Genomic DNA, 20,987 nt, shown 5'->3' on the forward strand with positions numbered 1-20,987 from the left:
GCTCGAAAGGCATTCCTATCCCTACCTGGAAACTGATCCTTAAACTTTGCTAATGGAACTACTTTTTTTGTAATATCCGTAGGAACCAATTAATAAGCTGAAAAGTAGCCCATTATTATACTTTTTAAAATTTGCATTAGAGGTTATCCCAAAGAGCTGAATAGTCAAAATAGCTATTTCTGGTTCACTATTTAACCCCCGTGCCTATGCAGACACTATTATTCCAGAATACAGCACTTTATACTGGCTCAATTCAATTGGATTTAAAAGTGGAGTAAAATAACAAAAATCACTTAATTATTTTGCATGTAGGGAGTTTGTGGCAAACATCTCCCCAGCTTTGAATGTGCAGTCTAGATCAAAATCCTCTGTGGGTAAACCTTTTGTAATTAGCATTCCGTAATTACTACATTGCCATGATGACTGAAGACACAAAGTATCTTCCGTCCCTGTGTTGCCATTTAGTAAAAAAAAAAATGCATTTATGTCACAAACTTAAAAGTAAATGTGCCTCTTGATGTTCAGGGAGCACAAAGTGCACACAGCCTCAAAAGTACAATTTACAGAATAGATTCCAATCTCTCTGTGGTATCTCTCTATTGAATATCTCTCCATTGAAGTGGATTTATAAGTAGCTGCTCTCCAGTTAATGCTGAACTACTCTGTAGTGACAGAGATCTAGTTTATTGAGTGGAGAAAATTATCCTCTGCTACAAAAGTAAGGAAAGTGAGAAATTCAGGCATTTAATACAAATTAAGAACAATTTTACCAGTAAAGCTTGTTTTCATGGTCTGGGAACAAACTATTCACCTTAATTCTACCTATAAATGTAATAGCTATTGACTTGGATGCCATCTGGGACCTCTAGCTATTAAAAGCTTAAGCATAAATTTGTGTTGAAAAATAAAACTCTTTCTCATCTTCTTCTTGTGACAAAATAGTTTCTTTTATGAAATTCATCTGAGAGTGATTCTGAAATTACTTACCACAAGAGACATGTGCAAACTTGCTTGGGATTTCCTGAAAAGTCAGAGGGTACATTTCCATTTCTAGCTTCTGGGAGGCAGCATCTAGATCCCAGTGAGCCTCCAAACCTGGTACAGAGACCAGGACCTCCTCACTTCCTCACAGCTCCCACTCCAATCCCAAACCCAGACACTGAGGAGGGATCCCCAAAATACCTCTAGTGTGTCAAAAATATCAATGAAATGTTAAAAATATTCCCACACATTTGAATCCCATGATGTAAGAAGCAATGGTTCTCAATAAAAAGAGAGTCGATTCAGATGTAAGAAAAAGGTTTTTAACAAAGAAGGTGGTAAAACACCAGCACACGTTGCCCAGAGCGGTGGTGGATGCCCCATCCTTGGAAGCATTCAAACTCAGCTTGGATGTGCCTCTGTGCAACCTGACCTAGTTGAACATGACCCTGACCATGGCAGGAGAGGTGAACGAGAGGACCTTTAAAGGTCCCTTCCAAACCAAATCATTCTTTAGAGAAGCACCAGGCATCAGAGCCATCTCCATGGAACATCCAGGCCAGCTCTCCCGCTCTGGGAGGAGCACAGCCCCAGCCGTGTGGGCATGAGAACAGACACCTGTTTCACTGGCCAAGGCAGGACCCATCACAGCGTTCACCTGTGCTCCCCAGTTTCAGAGATCACCAGGAATTCTGTCTGACCATTCACTGTTGTGTATCTAAGCACTTATCTATGCACATTTCCAAAAGGGAAGTCCCCACAGTTGTAGAGATTGCCTGGATATAGGGACTTGTATCCCATTCGTAGGTACTATACACATCTGAATTTCATGATATCTTACCAAGTTTCCCAAATTTTATCAGGGGAAATACTTAAATTACATAATATGCCAGTACACAGCGTTTTGTGTTTTACTGCAAAGACTATGCTTGGTTAAAGCAAAGTCGCAGTTTGCTTTTTGATACCAAGTCCCAGGGATACCTGTATCTCTATGAAATACAGGTAGGGGATTTTTGCCCATACCCGATGTTTTTTTGGACAAATATCAGCTCATTAAAATCCTCTTCAAATACACGCTAACTACCCCCTTGCTTAATTAACCACAATGGAAGAGAAATCAATCAAAGTCTACTCTTGCCTGGGAACTGAATTCGCACCTATGACAACATCATCAGAACAAAAACAAGGAAAAGGCCATCTTAAGACATTTGCCACAAAATGACCACATGAACCAATTTTGTTTTGGAGATGTTGGTACAACTCCAGCTTACCCAAGCCCCCAGTCACTTACTTGTCCTCTAAGAGGCTTTGCCCTGTGATCAGATTTTTCCCAGATGGTGCATAATCCCAGTTCTCTTCCACAATCCCGAGGTAGTAAGTTCTGGTCTTTGCTTCCACCAGCGCGCAGAGCCAGAGGAAGCTGAGGGCGCAGAGGCGGCCCCCGCGCTGCGCGGGAGGCATCTGTGGTGCTGACTGCGAGGCTGGCACCGGCAGGCAGCTGCAGGGTGCACCACAGCCAGCTCACCCCTCCCTCCCTCCCAGCTCCCAACAAGTTATAAATAAGGAAGGGACAGAGCAAAGCTCCTCCTTTCCAGCAGGTTAGGACTGGGATAGGTAGAGAGCCAGGCTATGTAGAGCAGGGAGAAGGTTGCTGTCATGGCAGGACCTTTGCCAATCCTTTAGTTAGTGAGTAAATTACTCACTTACCTGTCCAGGCTAGAGCCAGTTGGTGGTTTTTAGAATTCTGCTTGCTTTTCAGTCCTCCTTTTTCCAGACTAGGTGATATGGCATACTAGGGCAGAGGAGGGGTTAGTGGTTTTGACATCCTTGTAAAAACCCTGTTTAAAAAAATTTATTTTAACTTCTTGATCATGTCTGAGATTTCTAAAAATAACATCTTGTTGTCTTCATTGGTTTTTTGAGATGACATAACACTAAGGTATAATCCAGCATTATCAGAGAGAGCAAAAGAATTGGTCAGTACCTCTCATCATTTTCTAATCTATTTATTAAGATTGCAATTGATTTGAATATATTCTGTTTTAGAGTGCCCAAAATGAGGTACCTTTTTACAAGCATCCCTGGAAATTAGAGCCCTTATAAAAGTCTTTCCGTTTGGACACCTAAGAATTGAGGCGCACAAAGATCACTCTTTTATTAACCTTGGCAATTAACATGCCCACGTAGCTCTCTAGAAAATCACTCCCTTGCGTAAAGGGATATCTGTGTTGCCATCTTGGCAAAGCACAGTGTAAATGTATACTTGATAGGATAGGATAGGATAGAATATTTTAAACCACTTAGGAATCATCCCAAAAAATATCATCTAGGTGACAAGACATTTTGCAAAATCATACTGCTCTGTTCCTAATTTTTAAGTGACTACAGGTATAAAAAATGTTGCAGTTCTGGAATAGAGTTCTTGAGACTCATTGCAAGCTTTAACAATTGTGAAATTCCCCTTTCAGGTCCAGAACCATCTGACCTCCTCCTGTGGAAGGTAATGGTTATCCACGACTAGGGCTGCAGGAGGTTTCACAAACAGATTTGGAAGTCACAGGTTTAATGCTGTCCATCAGGATGTAGCTCAGTGATGTGAACGATGTTTTATGTGGCAGTTGTGTGAGGTTCACCCTCTGGCATGTGGCAGTGATGGCTACATCAATGGTCAACTGTGCTGAGCTTCCCTCTCGTCACTGGTGCGCAGGTGTCTCTGAAGTCACAGAGAGCAACTCAAAAAACCAGGTGCTGTTCACAGCAGCCCAGCTCCAGCCACCTGGACCTTGATAGGTCTCATCTAAATCAAGAGACAAGGCACACAGACACACGCAGTATCATGCTGAAGGAGTTTTTGGTGGTTTTAGGCTATGCTTTCCATTTCTTTAGCTATGAGGACTGAAAGCCCAGCATATGTGGGTTAAGGATACAGTCAGACAAACTGCAAATGGTCAGCTTGACACAGTGTCCTGGGTTGACCAAGACACACAGTTATAAAAGCAGGAGTCCTTTGGCCCCCAAAATTCTCTCTGATACATGCTGATGTTCATTTGCTCATGTCAGTTATTCGATGAACAATGAGAAAGAGGAGAGGTGATAGGACAACACAGGTGTTGTGCAACAGGACAATACAGGTGTTGTACAGAGATCCGGATCCTCAGAGGCAGCACCTACAGTCTTCCTGATACCCTTAGACACCTTGCTGATCTCTTCACTCTTTTGCTGCAAAACCACACTGTGCCCAGCCTCTTGTCTTCTCACACCAATCTGTACCCTCTCTTCCGAAACACTGATACTCTCAAGTCATCTTCCTTTTCCACTGCTTTATTGTGTCACTTTGTTGTTACTCAAATTATGATGACTAAAAGCACTGTGCTTTTAACAGGCGCAATTAGAAAGCAAAAGAAAACACAATGAGAGTGGGAGCTGAGCTGAGTTTGCCAGCCCATGGCACAGTCATCGTGTGTGCCCCTGTGGTGGGACAGACAGGCCAGCTGCGGGGCTACAAACCTGTGGAAAGGCCAAGGGGACACTTGGAGGCCAACAGCATCCCACTGTCATCTCTTCACAGGGCCTAGGCATACTTCCTCCGCCCAGAAGAGCTCTCCTGAGCCCAGGGGAGTTACAGACTTCATGACCTGTCACTCAAGCACCTGCATTTACAAGAACTCGTGCCTGTTATGCAAATATTCATTGTCGTAATGTAACAAGCGTTTGCATTCAAGCAGGAAATATCCTTATTTCTAGGGCACTGGTCACTTTGAATGAGATTGTGTGGAGTTCAATTGCTTAAATCAGCCATTTGCATGCCATTAGAGATATTTAAGAACTGGGTAGAGGGCCAATTTAATCTAGACAGTGTTATCATGATTTTCTGTCCGTGTGCTTTTTTGTAACTCAAGAATTCTGTTTTATGTTTAAATCTCTGTATATGTGGACTAATATAACACAAATGCATCAGGGTAATGGGGAATACGAAGGGGGAGTGTCCAATTCTGAGCTGGCATCTGACTGCATTATAGTAATTTGAATAATAATAGTGCTACGTCCTCGTTTTTCTATTGCTTCTCACGCACCTAGGATTGGATCCTGGCTGCTTTCTTGTTAGAATACCTCTTTAAAATTCAAATATGAAGTTAATTTATTTGTCTATTACCGTAAAATTTACTTGTGTAACAGGAATAATGTGTAGACATTAGCACCCTTTACCAGCAATGTGTTGTAAATCTGGTAAACGCCTTAGCTTGGCTTCAGCACTTAGTAGATCTGGCAACTTGTATACCCTTTGCATCCACGCATTAACACTTAATTACCTTGTCACATCATTAAACCCAGGCACATTTGCATTCCGGAGAGGTGCTGTGGGCGTGACTCAGAAAAAGATGAAAGAACAGCTGTTTTGCCCTTGCATCACGAAAATTTCTGGGAAGCTCCCTTCCAGCAGTGAGCTCATGGGATTAAATTTGTCACTTTGTGCAGGATCCTTTCAGCAAAGGGGTTGGCTGTTGGTTACTCTGAGACTTTCTGTTCCTCTGAAGGCTAAAATTAGAGCATGGCTGGGTTTCAAAGTTTTGCAATGAGAAGGAATGTTCATAGGACCGAAGGGTGAACATCTTGAACACCAGTTTGTGAATGAGCCCCAAAGCATCACCAAAGAGCTTTCTTTTCAAGTAAATCAAGAATTATTGCAAGAATTAGCTTAAGTTAGTGCACTAAAGCCCTGACTTGCGCTAACTAATGTTAGTGATCAAACTAAAACATTTGTGATGGCTGTAAGATCAACGAAGAGAGATGATGGATGTGCTGACCTTTGTCAGTTCCTCGACATTAGATCATAGACAGGCATTTTATTCAGGCTGCCTAGGACTGAAGCCCAGCTTTGATTCTCCATTGAGCAGATGATGAGCTGATGTTCACGCAGATTGTCTACTCTGTGATTTCTGCTCTGCTTCCTCTGCTTCTTCTTGATACTAGTAGTTCCCACTCATAGCTGATCCTTCCTGGTGCCTCTGTTGTGTTGATTTGTGTCACCACTGCAATCTAGGTTGGGGAATTGGTCTCAGTTTCCAGCATAAGATTACCCTCAGCTAGTATTGCCACCAGCCCTGGAGCTCTGCCTGTAGTGACTATCCCAAGATGACAAAGAGTGTCTGTGATACATCTGGGAACTGAACCCTCCTGTGTTTTGCATCAGCCTTTCAACAAAGACATCCTCTCCCTTCATCCGTTGTCCCATTCTTTCCAGAGACAAACACACATTAAATGTAAAAGTCTCTTTGTATATCACTTAAAACTGTTTTCTATTGCACTTTCAAAAAATTTTCTGAGTTGCAGCAGTAGTGAACAGAATATAAACCTCACGTTATCTTGGGTAGTCACACAAGATGCATGTGAATTACTTGAATCATTTGAGTTCACACTGGTAGGTTGGAAATCTCAAAAGGCATTCAGAATTTCTGTTTGGAGTTCTGGATAGGACTTTGGTGAGAAAAGCTCCCTTGGCATACACAGCATTTTCCTGGAGCATTCCAAGTCTGAAAACTGAAACTGTTGGAGATGGAAGGACAAAAAAGCTGCTGGAACTCCAAGAATAACAAGGATCTAGTATCAGTGAAGATATTAGAAGTGCAGCTATATCCCATATTACACATGACACAGTGAACTTGACTCACATCTGCCCACAAGTCTTTGTGGCAGGATGGAAACTGAACCCATCCCTCCAGATTCCCATGTCAGAGCCCCCATGGCTCCCTGGCATTGCCTCCCAGCCATTTGGGCTCAGTCCATGCACCCAGCTCAGGGTCACAATTGGGCATTTACCACAGTGGTTGTCTGGAGATCATTAGTGCAGAATAATTTTCTCTGTACATCTCTGTGTGGACAGTCTCCTTGCAGAACAGCTACTTTGGTACGTTACCAGCTGTTGACAAATCTTGAGGCAAGGTGTGAAATGGAAAAAAAGGGCCTCTGTTGTGTCAGAAGCAGCACACAGATCCTTTCTTTTCTGTCAACATTTTGAGCCAAACCCAGTATCTCTCACACCACAAAAAAAGTGCAATAACATAGATTAATTTAGATTTCAAAGAAACCAATTATACATTTGTAAAAAAACCCTAAAGTTATTTCAATTTGAAGAGTGTAAAGGAATGCAGTGATGAGAAGAAAGACATTTAACTGTGCACTGAAAGGAACTGCAAGCTTGAAGAGATTACAATAAATTGCCAAATAGGCTGGGCAAGTAAAAATTGTTCAACCTTAAGAGCCATTAAAACAAAGCTAAGAAAAGTAAGTTTTGATCCTAATTAAGAGAAGCTTCTTGTGCGTGGTAACTCATGTAAATCTGCACTGTTAAAACAAGGTTAATACCTCGACAGAACTTCAAGCCACATTATTTATGAGTTTCCATGGAGTGGCATTGTAGCACTCAACAAACATGAAAGAGCTTACCATTACGTCAGCACTGTGGGACAGAAGATGTTTATTAACCCTATTATACAAATGAGGAAGGAGGAAGCGTACGCAATGTCCAGATGCTCATGAAGCAAGGGAGCCTGGTCTCTTGAGTCCCTGTCCAGAGCTGGGAGCAAGGCAACAGCCCTCCTGGCCCCCAGGCTTCCCCCTGAGCACGGGGCTGGTGGAGATCAGGGTCTTGCTGGACTTCCAGTGTTTGTGGAAGTGATGCTGTGACTGGTTGCATGGTGAAACTCTTTCTCACACACCTTTGCTGTCTGCCAGCAGGAGGGCCAGTGCTGAGGTCCACCTGAGCTCTCCTCCAGGCAGCTGTGCTCCCTGTCCAGCCTCCTCTAGTCACCCCGTGGACACCATGGGATCCTCTTCCATCAGTCTCATGGCACTGACCTACTTACTTGCTCTAGAGGAAGTGTGACCCTTTTGTTTTCCTCCTGTGACATCATTGCCTCATTTTCTCTCTGGGTAAATAGGTGAGTTGAGGTAATAAATTGGGGACCTAACCAGGACTATTTAAAGCAGGTAGAAGAAAAGAAGGTATCAAGCATTGTGAGGAGAAAAGAAAGAACTGATGTGATTGCATCTGTTCAAGTGGCTTCAAATTGTTGCAAACTCAATTCTAACAGGCAACCCATCCCCAAAACTGATATTAAGCTGCATATTCCAAGCAGGATTGTGACATTTTGCTTAGTGTCTGTTGATTAAATGGGGAGGGTGCCATGTGAAGTGGAGGAGCTGACAGGAGTTACCTGATGTCCAGACAACTTCTTCTGGCCAGTTTCTCCACTGGAAAGGAGAAAATGTGGAAAATGTCACAACTTTGTGGAAACATGGATGATTGCCCACAGTGAAATCATGTGATTTATGGGATATGCTGCCAACACTATTAGTGCCTTTCATCTGAGTCTACAAAGTTTTGCAATAAGGAGCAGCCCTTGTTCTTCAGTGACTATGATACTTCCTATTTGAAGGAGCCTATGTTACAGCCTGAGAGCCATTCCTGGAATGGAAGCCTTTCAGGTCTGATATTAAAAAGGAAAATAATTTCAGCAGCATTAGAAATTCCATAGTCTGTGGAAAGAAACCTCTCTTGTCCACTAGCTCAGTTACCACTTTGAAGAGCTTGCTGTGGTCTTTCAAAACATCACCTGCCTTTGTTTTATAATTTCATGTCAGTACCTGATCTTACATAGTGGATACTGAGAATTTCTTACTTTCCTCTGCTAAGTACAGTCCTGGGAGCTGCAGAGTACCCTTGTTTTAACAGTAATCTATTTAAGACTCCAGATTTGGGTCAGATTTGACTGTCAGCATCTTTCTTTGCAAGAAAGAGCTGTGGACACTGTGGCAGGGCCACAGTGGCAGGGTGGCAGGGGTAAGCCCACACATTGTATATAAGGCTGATCAAATTTGCCACCAAAAGGGTTTTGAAGTGAAAGCCAGCACGGTACAAACCTGGCTGCACCACCCCTGGATCCAAGCTGAAGTGTTTCTGTGCTGGGGACCACTTAAATTTCTGAAATCAGGACTAATTTAGAGTCACTCAGGCTTTGCCAACATGGTGTCAGCAGAAGTTCCTTCCTTCCCAGTCCACATTAGTTGTTCAAATGATAAACTTCATGAATTACAGTGCTTGACGTGCATCCTCCCCCTCCTGCAGGGCAGATCATGCAGCTCCACAGCCTGTAAGTTTTGGAAGTAAAAAGTGGACATCAATCCCCACCTTTGAACACCTCAAAAAGCATCTTAAGTGCTGAGCAAGCTTCCCCACTGGAGGAAACAGGGTTTCAGCTGACTAACTGTAAGCACTCAGTTAGTTTAGCTTCTCCTCCTGTGTGCTCATCTAAAAGTGGGGATGATTACATCTGACTCCCCCTCCAGGTATTTGGAAGCTAATTTAGTTAATGCTTGTCAAGCACTTTCAGGTCTTCAGATGAAAGGGGCCGCAGATAGGCAAAGCACTGCTATTACTATTAATTATTTCTATTGTGCAAGGAGACATGAAAGCAGCAAGAGTGATGATTACTCGCTTCCTTTACAAGTGTCAAGACACAGCGCAAATACACAGACGGGGATCCTCCCCGCCCTGCAGTGCTCCTAATCTCACCAGGCAGATCACCCAGACAAGGAGCGGCGAAGGGAGCCCAAAGCCAGACAAGAGCAATGCATGTAGTGACTTACCGCACACGGGCTGGGTTTTGCAACAGCTGCTTTTTACAAATGTCCTGTTAGCCAAAGAAAGCACAATATTAGTGTTCTGAAGTATTTAAAAATCTCAACTCAGCATCTCAAAATGGAAAAGTCTTTTATAAAAGGTAGTAAATGCAAGCTCTCCTTGTTTGCCCTCTAATTTTTGAGCAAATCGAGCTTTGAAATTTTTCTTTGCAGCCACGAGCACTGAAAATATTTCATTAATAAAGAAGAAGTCAAAACTGCCCACAAACAATTTGAAATATTTGGATAGGTAGAACAAATTCCTGGTGGTAACAGGTTGCTGTCAATCAACTGCTCAGCAGGAAGGAAGTGCGCATGGGCTGGGTGACAGCTCATCCCTCTTCCCTCCCGTGTACCCAGCCAGTCTCTAACAATTAGTTTTCATTCTCCCCAAAGTGCCAGGGGGCTGGGTGTTAGGAGGAGCTTACATGCAGTGATGAGATGCTCCACAGTGATTTGTTCCTTTATCTAATGCCTGGTTAGACAGACAGACAGCTACAGAAGTAAAAAAACCCAGGCGGGTCCCAGACAGATGCTGAACACTCTCACACATGGCTGTGAAAGGGCTGGCTCAGTGGAGGGAGTGGGAAACACGACCAAGGCCAGTAGCATAGCTGGAGTGGGATGCTCTGGGATGAGATGTGCCAATCTGAGCCATCACACCTTTCCTTCAGAGTGTGAAGGGTTGCAGAAGCAGATCCTGGGTCAGGGAGTACCAGGTGTCAGGCATCTGCATCCCTCACCTCCTTCAGGATCTGTTTCAGCTCGTCAGTGGAATGAGCTTGTGGCTGGACCTGGGTGAATGTCCTGGGTGAATCCTGGCTCAGTGTCCTGGGTGAATCCGGCAATTGCTGAACCTTCCTCTGACTGCTGTATGAATCCAAATGGTATTCTTCTTTGCTTTTTCCCAAGTAAAATTATCCAGACCATTTAATAACAGCTAGCAAACATGCTTAAGACAACACCAGCTGAATTTTTTTTTTTTTTATCATGGGATGAGGATGCCTGATGGAAGACACCACCAGACATGTGCTTTAATTAAACTATTGAACTATTCTTCAAAGAATCCCAGCCTCTTTCAAAAGGCAATTCTTCCAAGGAAGAAGCAGCTGTATCTCTTGGAGATCATAGGGAAATGCCTCCTTATCTCATTAAGCATCTCAAGGATATTAAAAATAGATTTAAAATGCTGAACCAGCCTTCTTCCATACACTGCTTCTGCTTTCCAGGGCTACGTTTCGTCCTTGGGCTCCTCAAGCTCCCTCTAATGGCCATCGACACCGCGGGTCATTGTCCCTCTGTGCCATTGCAGGGGAGCCACACAGGCACAAAGCCCCGGCACACCATCACAAGGTGAGATGTGCCCCCTGGAGGAGGCCCTCCAGGCTTTTATTCTGGCAGTGTGTGTGGCTTCATCTCTCACCTAGCTCTTTTATGATCCTGTCTCCACCCAGTATCTTCCCTCTTATCACTTCCCAGCCTTTCTCCCAGCCTCTGGAGTCTTGCCATCACCACAGAGTTAATGCAGGTCTTGCCCTTAGCTCAGCTCAGGCCCACGCCTAATATGAAAAATGGATTACACCACCAAGGAATGACATGAGCATACTCCAGATGGTTTGTTCATTTTTTAAAATCTTGCTTTCTAATCTCTTCCTCATGCTGGCTCAGGCAGTGCTACCTGCAGCTACCATGCCCAGACAGCTTTTGAATATTTCCAGGACTGGAGATGATATATCTCCAAGGATGGAGACAGACAGTTTGCCCCTTTTCAGAAAGAACCTTTAATTATGTCTGCACAAAATTTTGCACACAAAAAAAAATGCCTGCAGCTCACTTTCCTCAATGTCCCCTCACCTTCAAAAAAAGCCTTGAATCTGCCTTTCAGTGGACATAGTAAAGAATAAATAATTGGAACATGAAGATTGATTAATTTCTGGGAAAATCTGGGATGTGTTTGTCTGTGAAAGCAGAGAATCCCTTTCAGAAACCCATGCAGTACTAAGAAATGCCTGAAAGCACTTCCCACTTAGGGAAATATTGACTTAATTGCCTCAGGCCCTTCTGCTATATATATGGAGATTTTAAATACTATCCTGTCCCACAATGGATGCAAACAACTAACAGCTTTCTAGTCAGCAAAGGCATGGATTGTCTTTTCTTCAACCAGCCAGCACCAGCTGGAAAGAAACAAACATCAGGATCTGAAAACCAGCTGTATTTCCAAAGGCTTATCCAATTTTTCTACATATATTCATTTCTCTGAAACAGGCAAAGTAAGTAGTAAGCACTACTACTAGGAAGAAGTAATTCTGGCGACAAACCCGGCCTCATGTGCATGTTCAAAACATCACAACTACGCACACAGAGCTAGTATTGATTTTCCTTTTGGCACAAAACCAGATGGAGATGGTGAACGAGTGGACAGTGGCCCTTTCAATAACAAAACACTTGATGGTCATTTCTGACCTCCTGGGTGTTGTCCTCCTCTTTCATTCTGGTGGGAGTTACTGACCTAGGTGCCTCAGCATGGAATGGAAATTTGTAATCTCTTTCAAGTTACCTGGATAAGCTACATCTCTCAGTCTTGCCAAAACCAGCACTCTGGACTACAGAAACCTCCCCTCCTGACAGTGTCAAACATCTGTAAAAAATACAATGAGCATTTTTTGACAAACCACATATTTCTTCAGCATATTCCCAGTACTTGTTCTTCATTACTGAAGACTTCCTAAGAAACTTGAGCAGTTCAGGGCAAGAGAAGAAGGGAGAAGGATCACCAATAAGATTTCTCTGTTTGCTCAGGTAAATAGGGGCATTTTCCAGTCAGTACTACTTTTAGCTCTTAATTCACCCTCTCCCTAAGCACATTCTTGGGCAAACCCCAGTGTCAAAACATATGGATGAGAAATGCCTTTCAGCCAAAACCAGAAAGCAGTGTTGCATGAAACCAGCAAAATGAAAGCACAAACCTCTAATTATTTTAATATTGGATAGTGACAGTGTTGTTCTGTGCTGGGAGTACAAACAACCCTTGGCCACAGGTCATAGTCCATTGCTATTGTAGAAAACATTGGGGTTGGTACAATGCTGTCCGTGGGCAAACCACTCAGATAATTAAATAAAACAAGCTTTGTAATAAATCAGATGAACATAAGCACACACAAGCAAGCAATGGATAATGCTTTGTTGGATGGGCAGAGCTCACTGGGTGTGGTGGCAGGACCATTCTCCTCACCCCAGAAGGTGCTTTTGCAGAGGGTTGGCTGTGCCACCCCGGGGTCACAGAGTAACTGATAGTGATGGGGCTTATTCCCAAAGCTCTGTCTCTTGGTAGTGGTGCAAGCGTCCCCAGAGGCAATGATGTGAGGGCTGCCATTGCAGGGGGAAAAGTGTGCTTAGCAGGATGTCACCTCAGGGAGCAGAGAGAGTCTAAGTATGTAGGAAAGGGAATTACACATACAAGAGGAAAGAAACAAGCAGTGGGGGAATGAAAAATAGGTAAAACAGAAGAGAAGGAAAGATCGAGCCATGTGACTGTTGTTGCTGGGAAGTGCGTGTCCAGCATATGCTGTGTGTTGGGACCACCAGTGCAAGATGGTGCAATGAAGGTAATACACTCCCCAAGGGTACAGAGAGCCTATTTCAAAATTTGTCCAGAATCACTTCCATTCCCCCTCTTCAGACTTGTAGGTATCCTTAATACAAAGACCTTAACTTGCACTACTCAGCCATTAAAAATAATTGTTTTCTGGCGGTCTCTGAAATGATTCAAGACATGACCTTTTTTTTAACTGAGCTTCCTCAATACTCCTGCTGTGCAATCAGCTCTTTATGGGCTGGGTCGTGCAGGTCTTGGATACTCCAGATAAAGGAAAACCTGAATAATGCTGGTAGTGCCATTTCCATCTGCCTGTTTCTACCTTAACAGAGCATCTGCCTGCTCCTGGATACAGGCAGGCAGGTTCAGCTGGGCACCTGCTGCAAGAGAAGCAAGGACAGCTGGCTCTCCAGGCCAGGCTGCCTGCAGGGCCCAAGCACATGGACCTTCTCAGAGACAGCTCATCTCAAAAAAGCTTCTTGACAACAGTTAAATTTCCTAACAGCAGTCTCATCTCAGGACAATCAACCTCCCTTTCACTCAGTTGAAGGGAACATTAACAGCAAAGTGTCACAGGAAACAGCAGCAAGAAATAATTTGTGTCAAAATGGAATAAATTAAATTGAGTGGAGTGCCACTGTGTACTCAGAAAAAAGCTGTGACTTCAGAGAAATTGCTCAAGTTTTGTACAAGAATAGATGGGAACAGAGCTCCTTGCTTCTTTTTCCACATTACACCAACAGCAAATAGGCCATTTTTCCTTAGTGTGCAGCAGCCACACTCCAACTGGGGCAGATCAATTAATAGAGTAAGTGGGCAGTCAGATATGCCCTTCAGAAACCTGCACATGGCTGTAATTCTTCAGTTTCTCACATTGCACCACTCAGGGAAATTGTGGGGCTGGAACCGTTTTCATTCCTATCATGATGAACAAGATTTTTCACATATTTACAGTTCCTCTCTCAGTTCCCATGCTGCTACATGTAACTGGAAAATTAATAAAGAATTTATGGCTAAAAGGGTAGAAATAAAAGGAGGATCAGAGCTGCTGCACAGTAAGTCAATATAATCAGGAGGCATTGATCAGTGGAACACAAAATGTTTTCATAGCCTTAAAAGTCAATATTGCAGGGGGAAAAATAGATGTACACAATTGTATACACTCAGCTTAGCCACTAAACACTTCACAGACAAAGCTCAGTGTTTTTAAGTGTTTTAGAGCTTGCTTGCTTTCATTTCTTTCAGGTGAGTCTGTTGCTTTAGAAAAACAGGTAGGAGTCAGGATGCCTGGTGTTAATACAGATTTTTATTATGTTCTTCTTTTTGGCATTCCTCCTGTGCCTCACAATGAGCAGTACTTAGCACAGAACTCATCAAAGACTGAATGTAGATCCTACTTAATAATCAACACATCTAAAGAAATTCTCGAACCAGTAAGAGAATAGAATTTAATATATCTTACTAGTATGTTATTTTTTCTGTAGTGACTAGAAGAACAAGTCTTTTGTTAAGCCCTTGAGCACATAAGTGTTGTATCAATGTAGATGAAAACACTGAACTTGCCCCAGTTTAAAATCCACATTGTTGATAGATAAACTTTGGAAAGTGCAGAGAAGAAAATGAAAAAGGTCAGTAAAAGAATGTGTAATGCTGGGGACACAGTACAGGTAAGAAACTACAGGGGTGAGGTTCGCATATTATCCTGGAGGAGCATGAGCCAGGCAAGACCAGAGAAAACAGAATCAAAATGAAGGATGCTGAGCCCAGCTTGGGGTGTTGGGTATGGGAAGATGGGAAAGGTGGTGCCTGAGAAATATTATGGAGTTAAAGTCTATAAAAACTCCAAGCAACCATGATATGAGATTTAGGGATTCAGAGAGTTAGTTCAGTTTTCCTCCTTGTTACCATTTGCATTTTAATGAAGGTTCTTTGCCTGACATCCCTCTGAGATCACTAAAGGCTGTGATTCAGTGATTATTTAATATTATTTTTATATTAAATATGCAACCAGGGACTGAATTCCTGGTGCTTTTGCAGTCACTCTGCCATGCTGGTTGTCCTCATGGATGTGATTCGTCTAACAACAGATTCTGACATCTAGATCTCAACAAGACGCGAGATTCTTTTACCATTAATGGTTAATTACTGTAACTCTACAGTAATTCTTAAAATAGATCTTGTGATTCTTTTGCTTAGAAGTGTCTGTTTCTCTCACAAGAAACAAGCACAGCCTAGGTTGACATCTATGCCCAAAGTCACATGAGATGAATTCCACCCTTCACAACCAACCTTTCCCAGCGAGTTTAGAGGATGAAGGTGAGAGGTGAGGATGCAGGTGCTTGTCAGAGAGTGGATGTTTTCAGCTGAAGGAAGGGATCTAGGTATATTCCCAGCACAACTGGGGCCAAACCTGACTTACCAAGTAACATATATATTTCTTTGTTTGAAAGTTAGGACATATTTTAACAGTTATTATTATCATCACATTATCTACAAAAGAAACTCCCTTTCTTCTCAGTATGAGTCTTCTCCCAGTTCAATTTTAATGTATTATTACTCTTCACCGTGTTTTACATTTCTAGTGTCACTTCCACCTTTATTTTCTCCACTGCCAAAGCAAATTTTCAGTTTCCCTTCTCTATTCCTACTCTCTCCTCCTTGGAATAGTGTGGTTTTTTTGTTTCCTTGCTCCCTCCCTTGGTCACATCTCTCTTTTCTCCCCAGCCTGTCTGTCCTTCTTTCTCTTTTTTCTCCTGTCTCACTGTGATTCTTCTTCCCTTCCCATCCCCATTCTCCTCACCTAACTCTCCCAAGAGCATGCTTTGGAGCACAGCCAGTACTGAATTTTAGCAGCCACAGCCTGCTGTGCAGAAGATGATGCTACACCAATGGCCAGACTGCTATGCCACCACCTCATGCTCCAACCACATTTTCTGCCAGGTACTCATTGTTCCTCTGCAATCTCCTGCCTTTCCTCTGCTGCCAAACTCCACACAGTTGAAATGGTTACAGCTGCAAAAAGGTCTCCACTGCTCCAATCCATGTGTCCCGGGGGCTGAGGCATTGACCATTGGAACACTGCCTTAAAATAATCAATAACTGTGGGTGACACACCAACCTCTCACTGGCCAACCAGGGATAACTTGGGGTATTTCCTCATTCTCAGAGAGAAACAGCTATTTGTTTAATAGAGGCCATCACCCAAAAACATCGCCGTGGCTCACTCAGACGGCCACACTCCAGGAGAGAGGAGCTGGAAAGCCTGAAGCTGGCTGGGGGGAACTCTGGGGGCCATCTTAGCCCTGCTTAGAAGGTAAGCAAAAGTATTTACATGCTTACTGTAGCATTAAAAAGCAAAACTTTCTAAAAACCTCACTAAAAATTAGAAGCTTGCTCTAGCCACCTTGCTTGACAAAGCTGTAGAATGTGCTTTCGGTTGGTGAGTTAATAAAGTGTTTTAGTGCTTCTGGCAAACCAGAGTGTTTTCCTAAGCTATAATAACGCATGCAGATCCTCTGAAGTGCACAGGTGGCAAAGCGACATTGATTTTGGTGGTAGAGGCTCTCACTAGGTCTGGTGATTGCTGTTTAGGTAAGTTCTCCCTGCAGTTTGAAGTGGTATTGAGATAGGTCAGAGAGAAAGGGCTGGAACCCCCAGCTCTTCCAGCCAAAGCAGCGTCAGGTTGCTTCGTGCCGTACAAGAACTGGGCCCTCCAGCCACGTATGAAACATGCAGAAGAGAATTCATAACTCAACTACAAGGCTTAGCTGTTGCAGAAGGAGGCTAGGCTGTGCCTGTGCTTATTTGTTTCTCTCTGGGGAGGGGAGGTAGGTGAGGTTGGGGAAACAAATGGAAAAGCTAAAGCTGGAATGAGACGGGAAAGCAGGCAGGCAAGAGTTAAAAAAATAACCTTATTTGAAAGACAGGTGATTTGAAAGGCAGGTGAAATATCCAGTATTCTTTCCATTTTCCTCCATTCCCTTTCCCCGCTTCATCTTTCACTTGCACATTGTTTGTCTGTTTAGATTTTTATCTCTTTGAGCTAGGGCTTTCTCCAGAGGCTTGCAAAATGCTTTGCCAAATTTTGAGCACTGTGTAAGCAACAGATAATGACCATAAACACAGAAGTATCTCTGTTAAAAATGGTCCCATCTGGAATAGTTTAATGCCCGTTAGCTTATTTTAAACACAGATTATAAAGATCAACATGACTGCAAAGTGCTCAGAAGAAAGTGCATACAAGCACAGTGCTCTTGTTGAACTCATAGCAGCAGAGAACAATGCAAATTTTTTGCTATAGAAATGCAAATCAGAAGAAGTCTCTGTCAGCCATAGCTGCTTCACAGCAATATATGGCACCCCATAAAGTCTTTCTGTTTTCCCTCTCAGTTGAATAGGTCAGAGGACATCTCACCTGTATCTTACCTTATCTCTTTACTGTCTTCATTCTGTCGCCAAGATCTCTTTTAGCCTGTGTCTGCCTTTCTCAAATGGCTTCAAGCTGCCTTTCACCTGGGCCTTTTTCTTGCTTGGGAACCCAGCCTTGATGGATTTCTGTGTTCCTAGCCTGCCTAATACCTTCTCCACAGCAATCTTTGTCATAAAACTTTTTGGATTAGCCAATGCACATGAGTAAATTGAGGGACATTTCACTGCTGAGTGCCCCAGTAATTACAAAAACTATTTGCACATAACAAGCAAAGGCACCTGCGTGTGCATGAAATGGTGTCTGCCCATGTCCTTATCCTTCTCTTACGTTTGGTAACTGACTACAGGACAGCAAAGCCCTTTTCATCATAAACTGAGAGTTCTCTCTGAGGACAGAAATCCACAGCTTGATATTTTGTATTTTCATGCACATTTTTTATTTTTATGGATTTGAAAGCCTTGAGCTGGAATGAAGCTATAATAAAACATCATGAAGAAGTTGTGATCAGTTTGTGCCATAAAGTTGAAGGTGGTATGCAAGTTCAATAATCTCTGACCCAGTAGTCTGAAATTTCCAAATTGGAGGCATATCTATGGATCCACTTTTGTAGTGATTAGGCTTTTCTCTCTAGCTGTAGATCACAGCATGGATGCAGTGTGAGCTGAGGTTGTAGACTTTGTTGAAGACGGGTCTAATAACAGCCTATGAAAAACTGGGGTGTGACAGAGGTGATGGAGTTGTGTGAGAGTATATAATAGGGAGCAACAGCCCTGTTTACAGCTTTGGAGATTCAGACTGGACACAAGAAAAGTCTTTTTCATCAAGAGATTGGGTCAACCCTGCAGCAAGTCACCCAGAGAGGCAGTGGTGGCTCCATCCTTGTAGGTTTTTAAAGCTCAGCTACACAAAGCTGTGGCTGACACAGTGACCTAGTGTTGGTGGTAGTCCTGCTTTCAGCAGGAAGTCAGACTGGGCACCTGCAGAGATCTCTCTCAACCAGTGCTTCATTTACATTCATTCTTTGATTTTAAAAAAAGAACCTGGATGCTATGAACTACTAAGCTACTGTATGCTATGACAGATCTCTGAAAATGAGATGGGATGGTTTTTTGACCTGCCCTTAGCAAACAGACACAGAATTAGACAAGATGTCAGTTTTTCAGGTATTTGAGGGTGGGTGCCAAGCAGGCCTATAATCCACAGTCTTATCAACCCTTACGTGCAGAATAATCATGTCACAGTAAACAATAACAAATATTTCTCCAATTCTTGCTGAGGGTGTATTTTTGACTAAAATGCAGACCAAATGCAGCTGGTAGGCACCTTGGTGAGGCTTCCCTGCTTGTCTCAGTGCCGAGGCAGGGTTGAACATTCACATGGTATCCTTGGTAGCCATTTCCCATTCTTTTATACCTTCAGTGCAAGAGATTTCAAATCAGCTTGCCAAGACAGTGGTCCCAGAAAACCCGAGGCATCTGTAATGGATTTAGTGCTGGCTAAACGTTACTGCATCCACTAGAAATTATTTACTCATTTCTTGAAATGAGATATGGATTAGGAGGAGGAGGGCAAAACAGGCTCAAAATTTTAAAGGACATAATGAGAACTTTATTAACAGAATTAAAAGAAAAAGTATAAGAAAATCAGAATAAATCTTCAGAACACTTATATTCTCCCCATACCCTCTTTTCTTTCCCCCTGACAACATGAAGAGACAAAATTTGGAATTTTTAGTCAGTTTATCCCTTCTAAAATAATCTTTCTTTCGTTTACTTAGAGAGAGGAGTCTCTCTTGCCATGCTATGGAGACTTTTTTACAAGAAACAGTTTTCTCATGGCTTTAATGTCATAGCAAATCAGCTGCCTGGAAAAGGAAAATTTTGCAGTATGAAGGTCTTTCTTATGCTTTGCAGCTTTCTCAAAGCTTCTTCTATGGGCTATGTCAGCTCATGCGGTACTATTTTAAGGATAAGCTGTTTTAGCATAAAAACAAATTTATTTTTTTTTTAATCTCTGGAAACAGAAGTTTTTCTTCTTCTGTCCCTAGGGTAAAGTTTCTCATCTCTCTTATCTTTTTCTGTTTAAGTTTTTTATTAGATTATAGCTTTTTAGCATTTATATGCTTTAGCATGAGTGGGTTTTTTTCATGGGCTGCAGTTGAATGATGCATTTCTTTATGCACTTTATGAATTATAGGGAAAAAATGAAGTTTGATATATCAAAAAATATATCTCCACCACAGCCTCACAAAAGAATTTCAGCCTAAGACTAAGGCATCTCCTTGATTCTTTCCCATCTAGTATTTCACATCTTTACTGACTTCAGTGTTCTGCGTTGTTTTCTCTACATGCCTTCACTCTTTTTTTTTCCTGATTTGGGAGAGAATTAGTGTTTGTAGGTTCGTTTGTTCTTAAACTGTATCAATTGAAACAGTTTTGATAGTCTTACAGCATTGAAAGGTTGATCTCATCCAGGCTCTGCAATTGAGGAATGGCTGTGTCTTTTGCTGCTGGTTACATGGTCCCCGCTGGCACTGTGCAAGCCACACTGGCTGCCACTGCCACCCCTGTGCTTTTTCTTCATGCGAGGCACCAGGAAAAAGAAACAAAACTGCTGCTGCTTTTGTCTTTCTGTTTGCAGCATGGCTGGCTAGAAGTGGCTAAGCAAATCAAGTCTATTGTGAGTCATGCTGAGATAGCTGCGGCCACACGCTCTCCGCCACATGGCTGCTCCTGGACTGGGCTGGCAGTGGCTAGTTTTGGCCCTGGTCACTTCTGGCCTTGGGGCTGTCTCCAGTGCTGGTTGCAGGGCCACTGCTGCAGCTGGTCTTGGAGTAAAGCAAAATTTATGTGTGAGCCATGCTGAGATAGCCCAGGCTGCACGGTGCTGTCTCGGCCACACTGACTCTGGCCAAGCATCCCGGCTGCGTGGTCATCCACAGCACCAGGACATTCTCAGTGGCATGGCCTGGAGGCAGCAGAAATCTGAACCAAGCAGCGTGCCGACCCAGCCACGTGGGCCACGCAAGCCTGGCCTGGGCAGGCCTGGCCTAGCCGCAAGGGGCCGGCCTGGGCCTGGCTAGTTACTTCTTCAGAGGCCGGGAGCCAAGAGAGCTTCCCTGTGCTAGCCTGTCCACAAATGAGTTTTTGTAGAGGTGTATCCAGCTCTTCTAAGTGGTTTAACTGGGTGTCAATCTCCAAAATGGTAATGGGGATGTCAATCTTTCCCCCCAACTGAAAACCAGGCTTGGTTAAACCAGGACAGCATCCGCCTCCCCTTCTACTCCAGGCCTTAGCCCTG

This window comes from Camarhynchus parvulus, chromosome 1, assembly GCF_901933205.1.
Source record: "Camarhynchus parvulus chromosome 1, STF_HiC, whole genome shotgun sequence".
In the NCBI taxonomy this organism is placed as follows: Eukaryota; Metazoa; Chordata; class Aves; order Passeriformes; family Thraupidae; genus Camarhynchus; species Camarhynchus parvulus.